Genomic DNA, 13,254 nt, shown 5'->3' on the forward strand with positions numbered 1-13,254 from the left:
CCTGTTAGTAAGTAGCCTGTGGCTACAAACAATCAAATAGCTCAGCAGCTAAGCTACCAAGCCAAGCTACCCTTAGCTTAGCAGCTAAGCTACCAAGCCAAGCTAAGCCTTAGCTTAACACTAGCATGTAGCAAGCAATCTAACAATGCAGCTTAGCATAACACACTAGCACATACAAGCAAAGCAAGCAATATATTAAGCAGCAAGCCATCACAATTCACAGGGACACCAGGCACCTGCACCAACTGGTGAAGAATTGAAAGGTGGCTTACCAAGTGTAATTCAGTACACTGTCCCGGGGCCCGTTCCAATACCCATACTTGTACTTCTTTCTTGTAGTATGTACTGCCGCTGCCCTCACAAAGTATGGATTGTAGTGTGCAGCATGCATGCAAAATGCATACTATTGGGACACACTACATCTGTCGTCACGTGAGCTTCCTGAACTCCGACCTCTTGCTCACTTCCGCCGACGTCCGCAGCGCCACATTTGAGTCTTTTTTTTTTTTTTTATTCAATAAACAAAGTCTGGCAGTAACAAACAGTACATTATACAAAAAATTCAGACTAAACATTTACAAAATTGGAACAGACAATCAAATAAACAAAATGAAATAAATAAAGCAAAAACATTAAGTCAGAGATCTAAACAGGAATCAAGATATGCATGTTTTGGTACACACCATGCTTGTTTGGTTTTAACATATTTCAAGGCTTTCTTAAAGTTAATTATCTCATTCATGAACACGCAGCTCAGTCAGTGCGACGTAACTCCAGTAGGTGGCGGTAATGCACAAAAAGTTGTTTGCCAACTGCCATAAAACATTAGAAGAAGAAGAAGAAGACATAACTTCCTGCTGCGCAAAGGATTGTGGGGAAGTTTGGCTGAAGCAGCATGCATCGATGCATACTCCGAAATAGGAGCTGATGTAGTACAACATCCTGGTACTCTTGGCATACTGCATCTGACATACTATGTATTGGGACATACTAAATCTTTTTTTGCCTACTAAATAGTATGGAAGTATGGGTATTGGAACGGGGCCCCGGTCTTCTGAGGCGAGAAAGGCAAAGAGGTCTGGCCAGAAGTTGGCCATTACCAGCTTCATGGTTGTTGTGTTGTTCAGGTGTGTCTCCATAGATAGTCGGTCTGTATGGGAACGCCCACAAAATGTTACGAGGCTGGTGTGCGGGTGGGGTAAAAAAACAACATATCTCAATGGGCTATTTCACCTGCATACTCTGGTTGGCATACCATTATGTCAGGATACGTGTTATGCTGCCAGGCACACCTCTTTGACTAAATTTTAAAAACAGTTTCTGGTGGTTAACTCGATCAAAAGCCTTAGAGGCATCAATAAAGCCAATTCAAACAGAAGAGCTCTGCCTTCTATATGTTTCAACCACTTCTTTCAAGGCATAGATACACAGATCGGTGCTGTGCTTAGCCTTGAAACCAAACAGATTGTCTGTGGTAGAAATAAAACAACTGAAGTGATCTAATAAAATTCTTTCCAGTACCTTGGATAACACACTGGCCACAGTGGCCAGAGCAATCGGCCTATAGTTATCCAGACTCCCTACCTTACCTGCTTTGTCTTTGATGACAGTTACAAGAGTAACATAGAGTGAGGCAACAAATCATGGGTCATAAGACCAGTAAAGCAAATGGCAAGAAGCACAGCAAATCTAGGGCTAGCTATAGCATAAGGTGCTCTGCAGTGATATTATCTAAGCCACTTGCTTTTATTATCAGCCAACTGATCAAACCTAGTCCTGAACTGCTGAGCGGGCTGTCTCAAGCCAGGAGTATCAGTATAAATCTAGACTTGACTTTGTAATATAGTATCAATTGTCCCAGCAGTATCGACAGGAAATGATTAGCTGCCAAACTTGTGCTTGATGGTTGCCTCAAGCCAGCTATATCAATATAAATTTGGACTTGACCTAATTTTATTGTTATCTATAGAGTTAGTTCCACCTCTGCGCAGATTCCTCCGCCCTCTTCTCTCTCTCCCCCTCAGGTGTCCTTCATTGGCCTGACGTACACCCCCGCCGCTGCAGCCCTAGGTCCGGTCGTCATCGTCCCAGCCACCTGTCGTCACTCTAGGCCACCACTACTCCTTCTCCTGTCTGACACCCTGACACCCCGGGCTCATCATCACCACCGACCCCTATCCTCATCATCCTGGTCACCTGTCGTCACTCCGGCCCACCTACCTATTACTCCTTCACCTGCCTGCCCAGGGGAAGGGGGGGGGACGCCCCCCGGCCTCATCATCACCTCCGACTCCTATCCTCCCCTCCCCTCCTCTTAATCAATGTCACCAACGCGGACTCGTGGATTCCTCAGATCATCCTCATGGAACTCCCAATCTTGTTACCCCTTTTTTCACCTAGCTAATTAGCTAGTATTCTCTGAACCTACGAACACTTAAAGACTACATTTTCTATTTATTTTTGGACTCTACTTTTTAATTTTCAACTCTCTTCCCTGATCTTAGGATAATTTAAAAACTACATTTTTGTATCCCTTTTGTTGGACTCCTTTTTACATTTTCAATTTTCTGTTCTTTTGTAAATTTTATTTCCATAATAAAAACAGAGTTTCATTATCTGAAACTCTGTAAATGGTTTAGCCCGGCATCTCTCGGCCTGTCTCGGAGGGGAGTCCCCGGATGGGGTCCATAGCTGGACCCCTACAGTACAACGACCTCACAAGGTTCCTCCTCAGCCAAGTCACTGAGGCAATCCATGTGGCAATCCATGTGGTGGATTGCCACCATATGGTGGAATGGTTTTCTTGCGTTCACTGGGGGTGAGGGGGTACCGCTGTGTCCCGGCCTGGCCTTCTCTCCCACGCCTTATTTGTGTGGGGGCCGGGGCCGGGGCGGGGGGCATCGGTGCTCTCCATCACTGGTCGAGGGCTGCCGGTTGGTTTAGAATAGCTTAGGTAGGCGATAGATTAGCTACAGCCTAACTATAGGCTGACCTGTTATAGTGTTCAGGCAAAGATCAGACTAGTGCAGAATAGGACAGGCCAGACTAGGCTGTAGATTAGCTAGATCCCCTATGTCCCAGTTAGCTCTGGTTAATGTCTAGAGTAGTCAGTTTGTCTGATCTTCTCCCCCCCCCCTCTCTTTCTCTTTCCCCCTTCCCCCGCTCCTTCCCCTCTTCTCCCTTCCTGTTCTCTCCTCTCCCACATTTCCCATTCCCCCCCACCTCCTCTCTTTCCATGCTCTTTCCTCCCCCACATCCCACTGCCCCCCCTTCTCCTGCTCTCTCCTCTTTCTCTCCTCCTCTGCTCCTTCTCCTCCTCTTCTCCCCAATTTTCCCCATTCCCTGCCACTTCCTGCTCTCCCCTCTCTCACATTCCCCCTGCACCCCTGGACCCTCCCACCTCTCCTTCTCTGTTCTCTCCTCCCCCACATTTCCCATTTTCTCCCCACCTCCTCCCTCTCCCTGCCCTCTCCTCCCCCACATCCCCCCGCTCTCCCTCCCTTCTCCACTCTCCTGCTCTCTCCTCTTCCCCCCTTCCCCCACTACTCTAAAGCATAGTACACATTCTACTCCAAAGCATGGCACCCATTCTATCCCCTCTAATATTCCGCCACTATTTAAAGCATGGCACCCATTCTTCCCTAAAGCGAGGCACCCATAAGCTCTATATGTGAACATGTGTTTATTTGGCAAAGGGACTCACTACTAAAGGCTTGCAGCCAATTAAATTAGGCATAGTTTGGTTGCTAAGAAATCGACATATGTCCGTTTGCAAGATGTGTGTCTATATTTCTCTATCATATAATTGTTCGATGTGTTATTATTACTACTGTAATTTGTTAATGTTGTGTCAGCTAGCCCTCCTTTCCCTGTTCTCTCCATATAGTCTCCCATACTCCTCTATACTCCCATACTCTTCCATACGCTCTCTCCTCTCCCACATTTCCCATTCTCTCCCCACCTCCTCCCTCCCCCTGCTCTCCCCCCCCCGCTCCCCCCCCCTTTCCCCTCTCCTGCTCTCTCCTCTTGCTCCTTCCCCACCTCCTATACCCTCCAACATTTCCCATTCCCTCCCCACCCCATCACTCTCTCACATTCCCCCTGCTCTCCTCCCTTCTCCTGCTCTCTCCTCTGCTCTCTCCTTCATTTCTATATTTTCTATATTTCTCTATCAATTGTTCAAAATGTTATCTTTATTCTGTATATTCTTGCTACTGTTGTGTCAGCTAGAATTAGCTAGACATATTTTCTGTGAAGCCCTCTGAGACATGCTTGTGAATTAGGGCTAATATAAATAAACTTGACTTGACTTGACTTACAGTAACTGTATTGCTTGGTGGACCTCCTTAGTAGTGAAAGACACATAATCTTCGTAGACAATGTTGCCCACATTATATGGATCACTTTTGACACAATTAAAGATCGGAGTAATGTTGCCTCCACAACTCAGCTATATTGTCTGTACCAGAGACTCCCTCTATAGAGCATGGCAACAATGTATTGCCCCTGTTCTTGGTTCTCACCTCCTTCCAGAAACCAGTGACATTGTTCCCAAGCAACTTCTCAGCCGAGTTAGCTCTCATCGCTTGTTCATGAGTACATACATAGCAAACAGCATATTTGAACCTAGCAAAAAATGTGTGGATTTTTTGTGTTCCAAGACAGGACCCTGTCTAGGCCTACCATCGAGGACCCAGGCCCTATGGGCCTCTTTGGCTTCTGTATGAAATGCAGCAACATTCTTATTCCAACCAGGCTTGATGTTATGTGCCTTAGAGTAGGTTAGGTATGGCCTACTGGCCTCATACACAGCTCCCACAATACAATCATACATGGCACAGAGGTCTTTATGGTGTGACATAACATTACAATTGACATCAGCACAGATAATAGCACCTAAAGGTAAAAATAGATCACTCAAGAGGTCATCAGTTTTCCCATAATAAGTTAAGACATCATTCCTAGTGAGCTTAGCCCAATCAATTTTAGCCTTACCTGCACTATTAACTTCAATATCAATATCTAGACACATGGTCAGACACATGGAACATGCTCAGTCATGGAAGCCTCATACACAATCTCCACTGACCGCAAGATAGCATGAGTACATGTATCAGCAGTGCTGATTCACTGTCAAGCCAGGAGGTTGTGTGCCAGGCTTCACTTATATAGGTGAAGCTACCAACCAGTAGGAGCAACTTACTGGACACTATACAATTGTTATCAACAGCGGCTATACTGCTATACCTTCAATTAAAAAAATTGATCACAATTTTTTTTTTATCAACAGAGAACTGTGTTGAACAATCAAATCAATAACAATCATCATCAAGTTGTTTTACCTTAAAGCTGCATTCAGCGATGTTTTTGTATTAAAATAAGTGTTAAATGGCTCTATATTCTGACAGAAATCACTGAAATAGAGTGTTTGGTCAGTAACTTGGAACCCCCAACCCCCCGCTGTCCTCTAAAAATACATAGTCCTTTAACACTAGAACTCCCGGAATTCTATAACTACTAGAAATCCCATAGGCAATCATATGACTCACATACATTATTTGCATATAATTTCAATAGTCAATATACAATCTAAGACTAAATGGATCTGTAATGTTAGGATAGGTAGCCTAATAATAAATATCGGGAAACACAAATATAAATTCTAATGAACGTGCAAATTTATTAGTTCATCACAACAACAGAACCAGCTATAATTACAGATATACAAATTCGAATTAGATCAATATTTTTTCAATTTCTTTGGAAAATAAAAACAATTTCATGAATCTTTCTAACAATAACTCATAAAAGCAAAAGCAATGTGCATTTCAACATTTTTGGACACATGAAATGAATATCTGCCAAAATGGCCAAAACCGTCAATCTGACGGGCAATTAAAATATTTGCTAAACTGTTGGAAAAGATAGAGAGAGTAATCTCGCTTGGCAGACCAGTATCTCCCTAGAAAGAGAGAGAGAGAGGTGAGTGTATAGAAAGTGCATTGGAGAGGAGTAGAGAAAGAGAGAGAGACCTGGAAGAGATAGAGAGACCTGTACTGTACCATCCAGTGAGTCTATTGCAGAATCTTGCTGATGTGGCTGCTGTCCATAACAGGTTGTTTCTGCCTAGTGTTTTATTTGTTCTTAGCTTTGTAAAAGCCAAAAAAAAATATTTAAAAAACTGTTGTTAGGCAACAGTGATGCAGAATTTCAGGAGCAGGAAAAAGTAGCAACCACTAAGCCGTCTATTACCACATCTGACCTTCTTCAAAAGTTAGGCTTACATTTTCACTCTACTGGATGGTGGCCATCATAGATTTCTTGGTCAAAATGATGTCATAACATCAAACGGATGTCAGAATTTGAATCCTTGTGGTCAACTTGCATGAAAAAGTGTCTTCATACATGATTCTAGGTGCTCTTGTCCAAAAGTTCACTTTTCAAGTCTGTGTCAGTGGTCATCTTGAATTGCTGGGTCAAAATTATGTCATATCATCAAACGGATGTCAGAATTCTAATCCTTGTGGTCAAATTACATGGAAAAGTGTATTCATACATGATTCTAGGTGCTCTGCTTCAAAAGTTTCAAGTTTTCAAGTTGGTGCCAGCAGCCATCTTGGATTTGGCCCTGTGGCAAGAAAGCTCTGGATTTTTGGGAGGGATATGGGAGCTAATATTTTCTAAAAGGCCCATAGAAGTCAAATCAATCATCAAAACATGTTAACCAGAGAACGGTCAAGATAGACCCTAGGTCTACTATCCTATAAGACAGGCAGTCAGAGAGGGATCAGTCGATCAGTCGAGCAGCATTTTGGTAAACAAACTGCGTCACTGGGTGGCAACGGCAATGGAACCCTATTATATGGAGCGTGAGCTTTGGGAGGCTTGAGTGTCTGACTCTAGCCGGGTGACTGTGTTTACATTTTAAAAACTGTGACAGTTCACACAACTTTAACACGACATGCATATATTATACATCAAACTCTTGAGCTACTTCTGCTCTCACTCAGAATGTCAGAATATAAGTCATGTGATGTAGTTTTTGAGATTTTAACATTTGTTTGGCACAACTCATACTAATAACTGCCGCGGGGTTCCGCATTTCTGGGTGGCAAGTGACATCACGCTGATTTGTCCTATGGGAGTTCTAGGTAGAAATACTCAGTCAGAACTCTTGTGTTTAGTCATTTTGATAAAATCACAATGTTAGAATAGAATATACAACTGTAGGGGGGGGGGGTTATTTTTTATATAACTCACAAGTTTGCAGTAAAATAGATGATAGAAAAGGGGGTGATTGACAGGAGCGTGCAGCTTGCCAATCACGGACCAATAGACCCTTTTCACGGGGGCAATATTGTGCCGAAAAGACAGAATAAACACAGGTGCAAGCAACACACGATGGTTTCCAAATTCCAATCATGGAAGTTGGAAACCCTCATTAGTGTTTTGCGTGCACCTGTTACCCTGCCTTTTCGACACAAAATGGCCCCTGTGAAAAGGATCTATAGCAGGTGAAGCGGCGGCTCTGGGATACTCCCATCTCACGTGAGGTGCAGAAGGACTCAACCCATTCCCTTCCCTCCCACTCTGCTGACGAAATATTAAGATGGTGACGGCCAATGTTTGAACTCCGCCAGGGAGAAGAAATTGAATGGGATAGCTACGTCGATATTGTTTATGTCTATGCCAAACACTAGGGATGTCACAATATATCGTCCCACAATATATCGCGATATCAAAACGTGACAATATGTATCGTTGAGATTAAATCTCATATCGTGAGAAAAAGAAGCTGAACATGGTGGCACTGATCTGCATCTGATTGCATGCTCGCTCTCCTTTTCATTGCTTTGTTTGAACAGACGAGGGACGTTACAGACACGGAGGATGAAAATGGTGAAATTACTCAAATTAGCGTGGAGGATGCCCCCTCAACTTACAAATCGATCGCAAAAAAATATTGTTAAAGTATCGTATCGTTATCGTGAACCCAATATCGTGTATCGTATCGTATCGTGAACTGAGTGTATCGTGACACCCCTACCAAACACTCTATTTTAGTTATTGCTGTCAGAATATAGAGCCAGTTAACACTCACAAACGCGGCCGCCCGCCTTCTCACCAGCACTAAAAAGCGTGAACACATCACACCTGTCCTGGCCTCTCTCCATTGGCTCCCCGTCCGTTACTGCATTGATTTGAAACTGTTGCTGATTGTTTTTAAACCTCTTAATGGGCTAGCTCCATCATACCTCGCGGAGCTCCTGGTCCACCACACCCCTTCCAGAGCCTTAAGGTCTGCCGACCAGTTGCTGCTGGTGGTACCCAGGACCAGACTTAAGACCAGAGGAGATCGAGTATTTACAGCTGCCCCCAGGCTCTGGAACGCCCTCCCCCTCCCTATCCGATCAGAGCCTAGAGGCCTTCAAGTCCCTGCTCAAGACCCACTTCTTCTCCCTGGCCTTCGACACTAGTTAGCTGCTATTCTGCGCCTTTTATTTATCTTATTACTTTTATCTATTTTATTACTTACTGCTATTCTGGTCTATCTTCTCTATTTTTTATCTTTTTATTATTTGTTCTGCTGCACTTTATTGTACCTTGCTCCGTAGTGTATTGTTTCTATACCTGCATTTATATTTGTGTTTTTACTTGTAAAGCACTTTGGTCGGCTGCCTGTCGTTGTAAATGTGCTATAAATCAAGTTGACTTGACTTATTTTAACACAAAAACATCGCTGAATGCAGCTTTAATATAGGCTAACAGCTTTTAAATCATTTTGATAGTATAGCCTACTGACTTTGAATAGGGACAATGGTGCCTCCATATCATTCCCACACTGCGCCTTGAACGCTATTGTACCATGTAACTTCGAGGCTCCGTCCCGTATTGTGTCAAGTTGCCTGGAACATGTAACTCAGTTTCCTGTACAGCTCCTTCAGATTAAACGTTTTCCACTGATAAACTAACAGGTAGGCTACTTTTATTGTGAAGAACGTATAGGAAGTGAAATGTGTTTATCGCTTGCGAGCTTGATTAGCGGCGCGATTAGCTTCTTGTTTCAATAAAACAAGTCGACAACATTGGGGGATATTTTGGGCTATTCAGGCGGCAGAGGCTGTTGCTAAGCTAAGTAGGCCTACTGCTGAACAGAAAGTTACATGTTGGGGCTTGATGATTGTGGTTCAACTTGATAGCCTACATCACTGGACTGTAGCAGGTACAGTCTTTCATTTGATATTGTTTGTTATTGAGAAGATGAAAGGAGGAATAGAATGTTGGTTCAGACATGGGAAAGCGTGATATGATAGCCTACTGAACAAAAATATAAACACTTGTTTTTGCTCCGTTTTTCACGAGTTGAAATAAAAGAGTAACACTTCTATGCACATAAAAGGCTTACTTCTCTCAAATGTTGTTCATAAATGTGTTTAATACTGGAGCACTTCCCCTTTGCCAAGATAATGCACGGTCCGTGTAGGCTACCATATCAAGATGCTGATAAACCAGTAGCTGCGTACGTCACAATGAAAGGGGTCTGGTACCCAGACTAAGGCCACTCTAAAATGTGCAGTTTTATCACACAACACAATGCCACAGATGTTGCAAGTTTTGAGGGAGTGTGCAGTTATGTTGACTGCAGGAATGTCTACCAGAGCTCTTACCCGTGAATTGAATGTTCATTTGACTGCCATAAGCTATCTCCAATGTGTTATTGTGACCAGCCCAAGGCACACATGTGCAATTGTTGAGAATTCCTCACCTTGGCAGAGCTGGATCACTTATTTCATATTAATGCAGCGAGTTTTGTTGTTATTATCTTGTGTTAGTAATGCTTTATTTTGGAAATACAAACAGGAAGTTAGAGCTGTTATTGCGGCTGACTTAACCGCGGGTATGAACGTCCGTGGAAACTTCTAGAAGCAGTCAGAAACGAGCAAACACACGTGGAGCACCTATAAATGGCTAGAAACCTGTCAGAGGGATAAAACCTCGCTTTTCTCCTTTCACTACAGCAGTTGCCTGTACAGCAGTCAGAGAAGATGTGAGTTGGAACTATTGTGTTGTGTTGTGTGGCTAAGATGGGCGCTGTAGTTTGATTGCTAATGAAGGATGCTAATTGTTTGGCTAGCTAGCTAACTCCTTTTAGGCTATTTGTTCATTAGTCATTCTGCTATTAGCTAAGGGGGGTTAATTCTGGGCCTTGTTATCACTATGTGAGGGGATTATTATTTCCATTTGCACTGTAGCCTACAATTGTACGTTTTATTTAATAAGTATCAACAATTACCAGTTTGTCCCTAACTACATGAAACATGATGGATATTCCAGAACTGTTATATTTATATAGCATTTATTGTCTTTTATTTCCAGAAACTGTAAACCACTGTACCGTCGGTGACTGCCTTTACCACAAGTAAACGTGTTGAACCCCACCTGGTGTCCCGAGTGCTTTCTGGCAGGAGCCCTGTAGCGGCCAATTCGTTTATCCAGCTATTCAGGGTTAAAACCTCCGGGGCGCAACATACGGTCCTTCGAGCCGGATCCATTGGCTACTACAGATATGACATCAGACGAGGAGGTAGCACGTGCATGCCTTGATGGCCGAGAGAGACCCTCGAGGCAACGCCAGACCCCCAGGTATTTGGAGGATTATATCCTTGACTCCAACCACCACCAGCCTGCCCTTTCCTCCCGCCCTACCGAGGGACAGCAAGAGGAGCAGAGAGGAGCAGCAGCTGCAGCAGCGAGTGGTAGCCAAGCAGGTATACCCTCAAACTGGGACACAACCATACACAGACCCAACTCAGCGGATCATCTTAGTATGGGTTCACTGAGGGACGTAATCGAGTCCATTTCGGGACGAGAAAGGCGAGAGGCAGCAGAAATGGCTCAGCTTAGTAGCCAACTAGCACAGTATGAGAGACGACAACGTCGTCGTCAGGAGTTACTGGAGCACATTACATCCCACCTAATGGAGGAAGAAGCGGATCAGAGTCCTCAAGGTAGGAAGACTGCATCATGCCCACCAGAACTACCAGCGATGGTGGTCCAACGGAGACAGATTCCTGTTCAGACAAAGACTAGAGCTATCCCTCTCAGGCAGGAGGCAGGACGACCGCACAGTCAACCAACAGAGTCACAGTACCCCAGGCCTTCATACAATGATGTGGGGTTCGAACCAATTCACCCAGAGCCCTCTCCATGCTCTCTCTATTCTAACCTATCGTCTGGTATGTTGTTGCTACCACAAGCCGGGCAACACCCCAACAGGCCAGACCCTCAGCAATCATGGGGCGCAGCGGCAGTACGACCCCGCTGCTATGAACCCACTGGACCAAGCTTCCAGCCTCATAAGCAACAGCAGCAACCGCACCTGCGAGCCCAATCGCAGCACCACATTGGACCATTCCATTCTCATTCTTATGCTGCGTCGGACCAGATTGCACCGTCTCCAGTGCAACAGCAGTTCCCTGCTCCAGCCCCTGTACAGCTGCAGCCCACTGTGCCTAACGGCTATTCCACGGTGCAGAATCCACAACTGCAACGAGCTGTTGGACCTGTTTCATCTGGTTACGCTCCCCCTTACTATGCTCCTATATCCTCAATCGCTGCATCACCTCAGGCGCTCTATTCTGCCCCACCGATGATGGGCCCAGAGCTAGCATTCCCTCCTCAGCTGCCATCAGCCCACATCGTAGCATCGCCAGGCTTCAGCATGCCTCAGCCTCCACTATACGGTGCACCGAAGCCCAAAATCCCAGACTTCTCCACAGATAGCGAGAGAGAATTCGCTAATTTGAAGCTGGCCTTAGACAACCTACTTGAGCCTCACCTGGGGCTAACCGAGAAGTACAAATACCATGTGCTACTTGAACACCTCAAGCTGCCCGAGGCTCAAATGATTGGCCAGTCTTGCCGTCACCATCTGTACCCGTACTCAGCAGCTGTGCAGGCCCTACAGCTGCAGTATGGCCAACCACACCAGCTGGCTCAGAGCGAAATAGCAGCGATCCTCACCTCCCCTGAGGTGAAACCTAATGACTCTCGTAGCTTCCAGAGCTTCTCTCTTCAGGTCCACCTCTTAGTCAGCATGCTGCTCTCATTAGAGGGACCTCAAGGTACTGAGCTCAACTGCTGCTCGCATGTGGACCGCCTGCTCAGCAAGCTACCAAGATATCTGCGGGATGGATTCATTGAGTCTCTGCAATTCCAAGGCAAGCTCAACTCTACAAGCCTCAACCCCTACAACTTGCAGGACTTAGCGGGATGGCTCCAACTTAAAGCCCAGCAGCAGCGTCTGTCCAGCAGATTGGTGCAGCGCTACCAACTGGAGAAACCTCCAAGTACTGGAAGGGAGAACATGCTGTATAAGGGCAGAGGTCAAAGTGCAGCTATCTATTACGGAGCAGAGCCCACACAACCGAGCGTCTCCAGCAATCCCACGTCGTATAATGGTAGGAAACCATTCCAGATACATTGCCTTTACTGCGACAGCAAAGAGCACTACATCAGCCGCTGCCGCAAGATTACAGAACAGTCAGCAGCAGACCTGGAGAAGTGGATAGCAGAAGGAAAGCGCTGCTGGAGGTGTGCACGTGCCCATGCACCTGAGACATGCAACCTCAAGAAGCCCTGCGGCGACTGCGGTGGCATTCACCTCCAAGTCCTACACAATGCAGCCCAACGTCGCTCCAGCGATCCACCGTCGAGGGCCTCAGAAGTCTACCTGACACCCAGCATTACATCAAGCAAGGTGCTCTTGAAGGTTGTCCCTGTACTGCTTCACAGTGGTTCTAACACAATGGAGTCATTCGCTGTCTTGGATGATGGAGCTCAACGGACGATGATTCTACCTGCCGCTGTCCAGCAGCTCCAGTTGAAGGGTGAGGGTGAGACTCTTGTCCTACGCACGGTGCTGACAGACCTTACACACCTCCGGGGCGCAAAGGTCAGTTTCGAGGTCTCTCCCAAAGGTAACCCACAGAAGCGCTACAAAGTGCATGGAGCATTCACTGCTTCAGGTCTAGACCTGATGGAGCAGACCTACCCAGTGCAGAAGCTTAAAAGGCAGCACACTCACTTACGCCCAGTCCCGCTGCAACCCTTCTTCAACGCGCGTCCACTGGTGTTGCTTGGGTCAGATCATGTACACCTCATCACTGCCACTAAGCCAGTTCGCAGGGGAGTGAACGGTGGACCCATAGCAATCCACACGGCCCTTGGATGGGCTTTGCAGGGTGCTGAGGG

The sequence above is a fragment of the Poromitra crassiceps genome (assembly GCF_964638095.1).
Source record: "Poromitra crassiceps genome assembly, chromosome: 1".
Classification (NCBI taxonomy): Eukaryota; Metazoa; Chordata; class Actinopteri; order Beryciformes; family Melamphaidae; genus Poromitra; species Poromitra crassiceps.